The 10,432-nt window shown below is 46.4% G+C and overlaps 3 non-coding genes across 3 annotated transcripts; 2 read left to right on the top strand and 1 right to left on the bottom strand.

The window, feature by feature from the left end:
• Positions 1–3,250: 3,250 nt before the first annotated feature.
• TRNAE-CUC (transfer RNA glutamic acid (anticodon CUC)) lies at positions 3,251–3,322 on the top strand. Its single transcript has one exon. It is a non-coding gene; the product is annotated as a tRNA-Glu (tRNA).
• A 1,043-nt stretch (positions 3,323–4,365) lies between these two features.
• Positions 4,366–4,437, bottom strand: TRNAE-CUC (transfer RNA glutamic acid (anticodon CUC)). The gene has a single exon. It is a non-coding gene; the product is annotated as a tRNA-Glu (tRNA).
• Positions 4,438–7,302: 2,865 nt separating this feature from the next.
• TRNAE-CUC (transfer RNA glutamic acid (anticodon CUC)) lies at positions 7,303–7,374 on the top strand. Its single transcript has one exon. It is a non-coding gene; the product is annotated as a tRNA-Glu (tRNA).
• The last annotated feature ends 3,058 nt before the right edge of the window (positions 7,375–10,432 follow it).

Genomic DNA, 10,432 nt, shown 5'->3' with positions numbered 1-10,432 from the left:
TAGCGCGGGTCTTAGTCATATGATGACCCGCCGTTGGAGCTTTTGGTCATCTGTCCGAGGCCTTCCGCTGGCTTACCCTTCCACCCTTTTAAAAATTAATGGTTATTATTATAACCCTTTTTGGTTTTGTTTTGTTTTGGTGATGGTAACATCGTCCTGGCCTCGACCACTAGGTTTCATGCAGAATTTATATTTCATTAGGTTTCTAATAATTAGAATTTCATTATGGTCTCATTTTTTTTTTAAAGTAGGGTATTATCAACTCTCATGAAGGGACCACAGAAAAAGAAAATTTGGAAAACAGGAAAAAATATATCTTAAAACTAGAGTAAAATGTAAATTACTTCTTTCATTTGGTAAGTCAACGTTACGTTCTGAGGGTGAGAATGACTCAGGTTCTCGCGACTATAAAAGCAAAATCAACTCCATTAGTCTAATAAAGAGTGAATGGAGAATTTACACAATAGAGGCGAGAGTGGTATGGAAGGAAAAAAAAAAGCGGCAGCTTGTTGTGTGGTTCTGGGTTCAACACCTGCTCAATGGAGTGTTGACGGGAGTTCATTGTCTGCTGAGAACACTAAATGAAATGTTTATGTCAGAGTCTGTGAATGTGCTTTATTAAAAGTCTTGAATATATGGTTTGTCTGCCTGCCTCTCTGTCTGCCTGCCTCTCTGTCTGCCTGCCTCTCTGTCTGCCTGCCTCTCTGTCTGCCTGCCTCTCTGCCTGCCTGCCTCTCTGTCTGCCTGCCTCTCTGTCTGCCTGCCTCTCTGCCTGCCTGCCTCTCTGTCTGCCTGCCTCTCTACCTGCCTGCCTCTCTGTCTGCCTGCCTCTCTGTCTGCCTGCCTCTCTGTCTGCCTGCCTCTCTGTCTGCCTGCCTCTCTGTCTGCCTGCCTCTCTGTCTGCCTGCCTCTCTGTCTGCCTGCCTCTCTGTCTGCTTGCCTCTCTACCTGTCTGCCTCTCTACCTGTCTGCCTCTCTACCTGCCTGCCTCTCTACCTGTCTGCCTCTCTACCTGCCTGCCTCTCTACCTGTCTGCCTCTCTACCTGCCTGCCTCTCTACCTGTCTGCCTCTCTACCTGCCTGCCTCTCTACCTGCCTGCCTCTCTGTCTGCCTGCCTCTCTGTCTGCCTGCCTCTCTGCCTGCCTACCTTTCTGTCTGCCTGCCTCTCTGTCTGCCTGCCTCTCTGTCTGCCTGCCTTTCTGTCTGCCTGCCTCTCTGTCTGCCTGCCTCTCTGTCTGCCTGCCTCTCTGTCTGCCTGCCTCTCTGCCTGCCTGCCTTTCTGTCTGCCTGCCTCTCTGTCTGCCTGCCTCTCTGCCTGCCTGCCTCTCTGTCTGCCTGCCTCTCTGTCTGCCTGCCTCTCTGCCTGCCTGCCTTTCTGTCTGCCTGCCTCTCTGTCTGCCTGCCTCTCTGCCTGCCTGCCTTTCTGTCTGCCTGCCTCTCTGTCTGCCTGCCTCTCTGCCTGCCTGCCTTTCTGTCTGCCTGCCTCTCTGTCTGCTTGCCTCTCTGCCTGCCTGCCTCTCTGTCTGCCTGCCTCTCTGTCTGCCTGCCTCTCTGCCTGCCTGCCTCTCTGCCTGCCTGCCTTTCTGTCTGCCTGCCTCTCTGTCTGCCTGCCTCTCTGTCTGCCTGCCTTTCTGTCTGCCTGCCTCTCTGTCTGCCTGCCTCTCTGCCTGCCTGCCTTTCTGTCTGCCTGCCTCTCTGTCTGTTTGCCTCTCTGCCTGCCTGCCTCTCTGCCTGCCTGCCTCTCTGTCTGCCTGCCTCTCTGCCTGCCTCTCTGCCTGCCTGCCTCTCTGCCTGCCTGCCTTTCTGTCTGCCTGCCTCTCTGTCTGCCTGCCTCTCTGCCTGCCTGCCTCTCTGCCTGCCTGCCTCTCTGTCTGCCTGCCTCTCTGTCTGCCTTCCTCTCTGCCTGCCTGCCTTTCTGTCTGCCTGCCTCTCTGCCTGCCTCTCTACCTACCTCTCTGCCTGCCTACCTGCAACACTCTACCTCTCTACCTCACAGAAGACATCAACTGCACCGAGTAAATCATTGCGACTCGCTGCCGCTCGCCGACAACTAATTCAGCCATAACCCAGTACGATCATTTAAGATGATTACAGTGACTGAAACATTACTAGTTATTGTCTGTAATAAAGTCGTTACTTCATTATTTCATTAACTTTTTTTTCATACTTATTACGAGATCAACAGCAATATCAATAAAAAAAGATGTCGAAATTTTGATTACCAAACCAGCAGCAATATCATTAACAATAATCGTAATTTTTGGGGAACGAAGCAGGTAGTTAATAAGTCAGCCTGGTCTGAGACCGGGCAGCGAGACAGCCTGGTCTGAGACCGGGCAGCGAGTCAGCCTGGTCTGAGACCGGGCTGCGAGTCAGCCTGGTCTGAGACCGGGCTGCGAATCAGCCTGGTCTGAGATCGGGCAGCGAGTCAACCTGGTCTGAGACCGGGCAGCGAGTCAGCCTGGTCTGAGACCGGGCTGCGAGTCAGCCTGGTCTGAGATCGGGCAGCGAGTCAGCCTGGTCTGAGACCGGGCTGCGAGTCAGCCTGGTCTGAGACCGGGCTGCGAGTCAGCCTGGTCTGAGATCGGGCAGCGAGTCAGCCTGGTCTGAGATCGGGCAGCGAGTCAACCTGGTCTGAGACAGGGCTGCGAGTCAGCCTGGTCTGAGACCGGGCAGCGAGTCAACCTAAAACGTCCCACAGTGCTTGAAAAATGTGTGTCTGTTTCAAGAGGAGAATTCTTGGCACCGGTCACAGGTATATCACAGGTGAGACAACGATAGCATTCTTAACACAGTGACGGTGTTGACACCGATATCGTCACCGTGTTGTACTGGACGTGTATCTCTGTATATTTATCGTTGTTATCGTGTTATCAGCAGTCAGCTCCTCCGATAACACGCTACGGTATCAACTCTTACGTTCTTCATCCAGTTCTGTTTTGCTTCCCAGATTCTCCCACCTCTACCTCTCCTTCCTTCCTTCCTTCTCTATTCTTCCTTACTTTCCTTCCTTGCTTTTTTCCATATAGCTAAACACCCTCCAATTCACATAATAATAAGAACATAAAAATAATAATAATTAGATAATCATAATAATTATAAATTTATTACAAGACATACCTAAATAAATTTGGACAATCTGCAGACTTAGTATATCGGTCAAAAATTATATGATATCCAATTATATTTGAATATGCAATAGTCTCTTAATACTTGACTTAATATTTCTTATAACTGAAAATAAACCAGTCCCGTGTTGTCTAGTGGCTAGGATACGCGGCTCTCACCCGCGAGGCCCGGGTTCGATTCCCGGCACGGGAAGGTGTTTTCTTCACATATTTGGCAATTAGAGGACACTGACTGGCATGTAACATGTGTAGGGACTTGGACCCGTAGTACTGATTTATCCCAGTGGGATTGGAGACCGTTAGGTCTTCAGCTTGGCTATCCAGAGAGGCAACGCTGCTTTCTCTAACACATGACACGGTAAATAGATATCTAGGACTGCTGTGGGCCGGATCTTAGAGAAGGATTTCTAATAAAATAAAAAAAAACTATTTGTACATATACATGTACAACTTGTACAGTCCTAGCTGATGCCACTGACACGATACTATATAGAAAGCCGCTTGTTAGCATTTCGGGTAAATTAGGTCAATTTTATCCCCAGGATGCGACCCACATCAGTCGATTAACACCCAGGTACCTATTTTACTGCTAGGTGAACAGGAACAGTAGGTGTCTTAAGGAAACACGTCCTAATGTTTCCACCCGTACCGGGGATCGATCACAAAAAAAAATGCTATCTTGGTTTTTCCTAGGGTATTAAACCCTTCAAGTTTAATTATCTCAGGCGAGCCTTGTTATGTCCCTAATTCAGATGCTTCAGCTGTTGTACTTATTAGCATCTTCCTCTGTTCTTGACCAGACTGTAAATTGGATGGCTAGGATACGTGGCTCTCACCCGCGAGGCCCAGGTTAGATTCCCGGCACGGGAAGATGTTTCACAGTGAGGTCTGGTCACAGACCGGGCTGCGGGGGCGTTGACCCCCCGAAAACCCTCTCCAGGTATATACGTACTTAAAAGAACTCAAGTTCTGCTAGTAAAACGTCACTTGAAATAAAAAAAAAATAAGCTTTTCGCGGATAGTTGAGCTCACAGGCGCTCCCAAGTGTAGAGAGGAGCCCAGGACCTGTAGAAGCTCACCAGATGGGAGCAAAACGTTGTCCAGTCTACCTCTACAACACGTGTCCAGGCAATCTATCTCCACCACGTGTCCATAAGGTCTACCTCTATAACACGTGTACAGTTATTATCACACCCGTCATTCTTTATCTTAGGAACTTTCACATCAAAATATACTTTCCCGTGCCGGGAATCGAACCCGGGCCTCGCGGGTGAGAGCCGCGTATCCTAGCCACTAGACAACACGGGATTACGTGGGTGCTATGCGTGTGTATATCCACAGCGACCAGTTACTGTACAGTTCGTTAAATATATGATTTATAGTAATTTTGACTTACATCATGTTAACTAGGCACTAGGCCTCACCTCCCCGATTAAAAAAAATATAGGCTTATGTAATAATAATAATAATAATAATAATCTTTTATTTCTACAAGTACATGTACAAGGTATACAAGCGTAGCTGACATCAGTGACATATTACTGTATAGAAAACCTTCTGTAAGCTTACTTAACCGCCACTACACAGATTATAGGTGTCCCGTGGCTGTATCGCTAGCGCACTCGCCCCACACACGGTGGTCCAGGTGGGTCGATCCCTGGTACGGCTGGAAAATATTAGGACGTGTTTCCTCAAGACATACGCTATCCAGTATTCACCCATCAGTAAAATAGGCACTTGGGTGTTAGTCGACTGGTTATTTATAAGTAAGTTTGTTTAGGTACAGGTACACATAAGTATAATTATCATACGTAATTTAACATACGTGTGAATTACCCATATTATGTGTAAAATAGATTATATAGGATATAGAAATGAAAAATATATATGAATTCTAATGAAGACTAGAGTTAATAGACAAATTGTACGAAATTTTGCTTATTAGAGGCGTAAATATGTATCCAGTGTTGTCTGGTGGCTAGGATACATGGCTCTCACCCGCGAGGCCCGGGTTCGATTCCCGGCTCCCGAAGGTATTTTTATCAAATGTACTTCACAAATAACCTACGTTTCGGTCCTGCACGGACCGATATCATTCTGAAGTCGAAAATAATTTCGACAAGACAACTGCTACTCCTTCTACTTGTGTGAGAGCTCAAGATGCCATCTGTCTACAACCTGTGTGGCATGGAGGATATTTATTGGTTTTTGCCTGTTAATATAGTACACTGGTCCTTAAGACCACACTTGTTTCAGACAACAGGTTAACGCCACGCATGTCTCCTGACATACAGGTTATTTAAGACCATACTTGTTTCAGACAACAGGTTAACGCCACGCATGTCTCCTGACATACAGGTTATTTAAGACCACACTTGTGTTTCATCACACAGGATGTTTAAACCACATGTGTTTCCCAGTACAGAGAGATCTTGCACACCTGTGTTTCATCACACAGGAGCTTGGTAAGTAAGACACATAGGCAACAGTTAGGCAACTTTATTCGGAAACGTTTCGCCTACACAGTAGGCTTCTTCCGTCGAATACGGAAAGTAGGCAGATAGTTCCTGACTATGGAACTGAACTTCTCCAGGCCGAGGGACTGACAACCTCAAATTCTACGACTTCAAGGGTGATGGACTGATTACATCGTCTTCACATCTCTACTGTTCCTGCCTACTTTCTGTATTCGACTGAAGAAGCCTACTGTGTAGGCGAAACGTTTCGGAATAAAGTTGCCTAACTGTTGCCTATGTGTCTTACTTACCAACCTGTCGGTATTGTATACCATTTTGATGTTCACACAGGAGCTTAAACCCACACGTGTGTTTCCCTAACACACTGGTCATTCAGACCACACCTGCTCACACACATGTATCACAACAGTTACTAACAGAGCCGTAGACTCTCTCACATCAAAAGATAAATTCGTATTTTTTATTAAACAAACGGGAAACAAAAAAAAAAAAATACGATTAAATATCGTTAGAGATTGTTGTAATGAAATTATCCAGCGGAAGAATTTATACTGGAAATATATTTTTGCATCACTCACAAAATTGTAGATACACAACTGTAAATAAATCCCAAAACGGGTGTGGATTGAACCCAGGGTTGGTGGGTTCTGAGACCCATAGACCAGTGTGCTAACCACTGACCTGTGAATTTTAAAACCCGCAGGTCGTAGGTTCGATCCCGCCCATTTTGTGACTTTTTTTTTTTTTTTTTTTTGCAGGAGTCAGTTTGCATCCGAAGACAGGACATGCGGAACAATTCTTCGAGACAACGTTTCACCCAGGTAAAAGCTTCATCGAGTCACCTACACAGAGCGAAACGTTGTCAACATAAAAGCTTGTTGGGCGTACTGTGTGCTAGTACGAATACCTCTCGTCAGTGGCTTATTTAAACCCAGGAATGAAAGTGAAAAACAAAGGCAGTGGCCCTTTGATCTGCCGTTTGAAAAACTGACGAATAAGAATTAAGAATCCATTTGCTGATGGCTCCACTCTATACCATAAAAAACGCACAGAATAAACGTAGATTAATGAACAATAAAGTAGAAAAAATAAAGGCTACACGAGATTAAAGGAAAGATATAACCTCACAATACAGTTTCAGCGTCTCCTTTTTTATTTAATATCAAAATTGGATACATCCGCAGTGTGCTGCTACCCTATTGTATATGACAGTTACACAGTAGGACAACACCTGTGTGCTGCTGTCCTGTGCAATACAATAGTTACACAGTGGCACATCAGCAGTGGGCTCGTACTTTATCCTATATGATAGTTACACAGTGGGTGCTAATTATTATTATTATTATTATTATTATTATTATTATTATTATTATTATTATTATTATAAACAGCAACGAGAATAACAAAAAAAGAACAATACAGAAACAACAAAACAGCATTAGCAAGAAAAACAATCAGTGAAATACGTACCTGGGTGTTAATCGACTGGTGTGGGTCGCATCCTGGGACAAAATTGACCTAATTTGCACGAAATGCTCTGCATAACAAGCGGCTTTCTATATAGTATTATGTCACTGATGTCAGCTGTGGTCTGTATACCTTGTACATGTACTTGTAGTAATAAAGATTATTATAAAAATATAACAAAAACAATAATAAAACAACGTTTATTGGTTTGATAAGGATAAAGCGCAGCTCCCGTGTTGTCTAGTGGCTAGGATACGCGGCTCTCACCCGCGAGGCCCGGGTTCGATTCCCGGCACGGGAAAGCATCTTTTCACTCTCATCGTTAAAAATATTCCCTGGCCAGATGCAGTTTTCCTTGATTCAGTGTTATAGATTATCCATCGTTTCAGAGGGGTTCAATTATTGGATTTTTTTAATTATTTAGGAATTATTCGTTTTGAGGACAATGTTTTGGTGTTGCATCTCATGAGGACTGTTCTGGGACCTGGCCGCGGGAGCTGGTCTCGGACCGGGCCGCGGGGGCATTGAATCTCCCAAAAGCGGCAACAGGCAACTCATACTGTAAAGATCTGTCTTCATCGGGTTTCGAATCCGGCAAATCTGAACCCGCAGAATCGGCTCGAGTCTGCAGAACCCACATTCGACTCCCTGGCCTTTGAACCTCGCATATTCAATTAGAGGAAGTAGTGCTGACAGCCAGAAGTGGTGGCGGCTGAGCTCTCCTCGTTATCAGTGTCTAATTGGGTTGGTGGGGAGGAGGGAGAGATGTGCTGAGTGTGGTCCTGGACCACGCTCAGATGTGCTGAGTGTGGTCCTGGACCACGCTCGGATGTGCTGAGTGTGGTCCTGGACCAAGCTCAGATGTTCTGTGTGTGATGCTGGACCACGCTCAGATGTGCTGAGTGTGATGCTGGACCACGATCAGATGTGCTGAGTGTGGTCCTGGACCACGCTCAGATGTGCTGAGTGTGGTCCTGGACCACGCTCAGATGTGCTGAGTGTGGTCCTGGACCACGCTCAGATGTTCTGAGTGTGATGCTGGACCACGCTCAGATGTTCTGAGTGTGATGCTGGACCACGCTCAGATGTGCTGAGTGTGGTCCTGGACCACGCTCAGATGTGCTGAGTGTGATGCTGGACCACGCTGGACCACGCTCAGATGTGCTGAGTGTGGTCCTGGACCACGCTCAGATGTGCTGAGTGTGATGCTGGACCACGCTCAGATGTGCTGAGTGTGATGCTGGACCACGCTCAGATGTGCTGAGTGTGATGCTGGACCACGCTCAGATGTGCTGAGTGTGATGCTGGACCACGCTCAGATGTGCTGAGTGTGGTCCTGGACCACGCTCAGATGTGCGGAGTGGGGTCCTGGACCACGCTCAGATGTGCTGAGTGTGGTCCTGGACCACGCTCAGATGTGCTGAGTGTGATGCTGGACCACGCTCAGATGTGCTGAGTGTGATGCTGGACCACGCTCAGATGTGCTGAGTGTGGTCCTGGACCACGCTCAGATGTGCTGAGTGTGGTCCTGGACCACGCTCAGATGTGCTGAGTGTGATGCTGGACCACGCTCAGATGTGCTGAGTGTGATGCTGGACCACGCTCAGATGTGCTGAGTGTGATGCTGGACCACGCTCAGATGTGCTGAGTGTGATGCTGGATCACGCTCAGATGTGCTGAGTGTGATGCTGGATCACGCTCAGATGTGCTGAGTGTGATGCTGGACCAGGCTCAGATGCTGTTTGATGCTGCTCTTTCCATCTCCAGCGGGATGATAGCCAGGTTTTGCGTCGCTCAGAGGCAGCTATTACCTTACTAGTTAGTGACAGCCTAACGCTGTTGGCTATTATAGTTTTCCTTTTTACCCATTTCGCTTGGTATTCTCCCTGTGAGGAATTATGATGCTTGTCAATAGAGTTGTGGACGAGTGGAATAACTCGCGTCATTGACACGAGAACTTTAGAAACAAGTTGAGTGTGAACAGGAGCTGCCTAACTAAGCTTATTGCGGTGTTCAACGGTTCTTATGTTGCTAATAACCTGCAAATTGATTACCTTCCAGTCCTCATGCGCTGTGTAGCCCATACGGATTCAGCGCTTTACCCACGATTGTAATTCGCAGTATCAAACTCCCTTAAACTGACCAAAAAAATGTCTTTTAGACTTGTTCCCGGTCAAAATCTTTGAAGAAATAATAGAATTAAAGTCATATCGACCGTCGACTCCTGCCCCTCTCCGACCTGTGATGTTGCCATGGCAACCACAGCCTCCCCTCATAATCTCTTGGGTCAATATCCATCGCCTCATTCCAAAATACTTCTTCTGGTAAAATCGACACAGTCTGACAATTGTCTGACAGCTGCCTCATAAGTGTCTAACAACCGTCTGACAGCTGCCTCACAACCGTCTGACAGCTGCCTCACAACTGTCTGACAGCTGCCTCACAACTGTCTGACAGCTGCCTCAAAACTGCCCTCCTCACCGCCTCGATACTGCTGCGTCAGAAACTGAACAGATAAAAAGTTAGATTTGAGACAATTCTCCATCAAATTCTGGCAGCCTATCACCCTTACGGGTTTATAGCTTCACCCCAAAAATATATATAATAATGATAATAACAATAATTATAATAATTAACAAAAATAATTGCATCCTTTATCATGACTAAGTCATCATTTAGTCACAAAGTATGTTTGGCCCCGTCTATCTCGACCTGTAGTCTCGTCAGTGGTTTATTCAGTGTGTAGATTTGGAACCATTCCCTCTAGTGTTTTCTAGGTGTAAATCGGAATAAATCTTTCTCGTCTGCTCTTAGGGAATACACTGTGAGGGATTGTGAGTGCTAGTACACTGTGAGGGATTGTGAGTGCTAGTACACTGTGAGGGATTGTGAGTGCTAGTACACTGTGAAGGATTGTGAGTGCTAGTACACTGTGAAGGATTGTGAGTGCTAGTACACTGTGAGGGATTGTGAGTGCTAGTACACTGTGAAGGATTGTGAGTGCTGGTACACTGTGAAGGATTGTGAGTGCTAGTACACTGTGAAGGATTGTGAGTGCTGGTACACTGTGAAGGATTGTGAGTGCTAGTACACTGTGAAGGATTGTGAGTGCTAGTACACTGTGAAGGATTGTGAGTGCTAGTACACTGTGAAGGATTGTGAGTGCTGGTACACTGTGAAGGATTGTGAGTGCTAGTACACTGTGAAGGATTGTGAGTGCTAGTACACTGTGAAGGATTGTGAGTGCTAGTACACTGTGAAGGATTGTGAGTGCTAGTACACTGTGAAGGATTGTGAGTGCTAGTACACTGTGAAGGATTGTGAGTGCTAGTACACTGTGAAGGATTGTGAGTGCTAGT

The sequence above is a fragment of the Cherax quadricarinatus genome, chromosome 1, assembly GCF_038502225.1.
Source record: "Cherax quadricarinatus isolate ZL_2023a chromosome 1, ASM3850222v1, whole genome shotgun sequence".
In the NCBI taxonomy this organism is placed as follows: domain Eukaryota; kingdom Metazoa; phylum Arthropoda; class Malacostraca; order Decapoda; family Parastacidae; genus Cherax; species Cherax quadricarinatus.
This window is presented reverse-complemented; position numbering and strand designations above follow the sequence as displayed.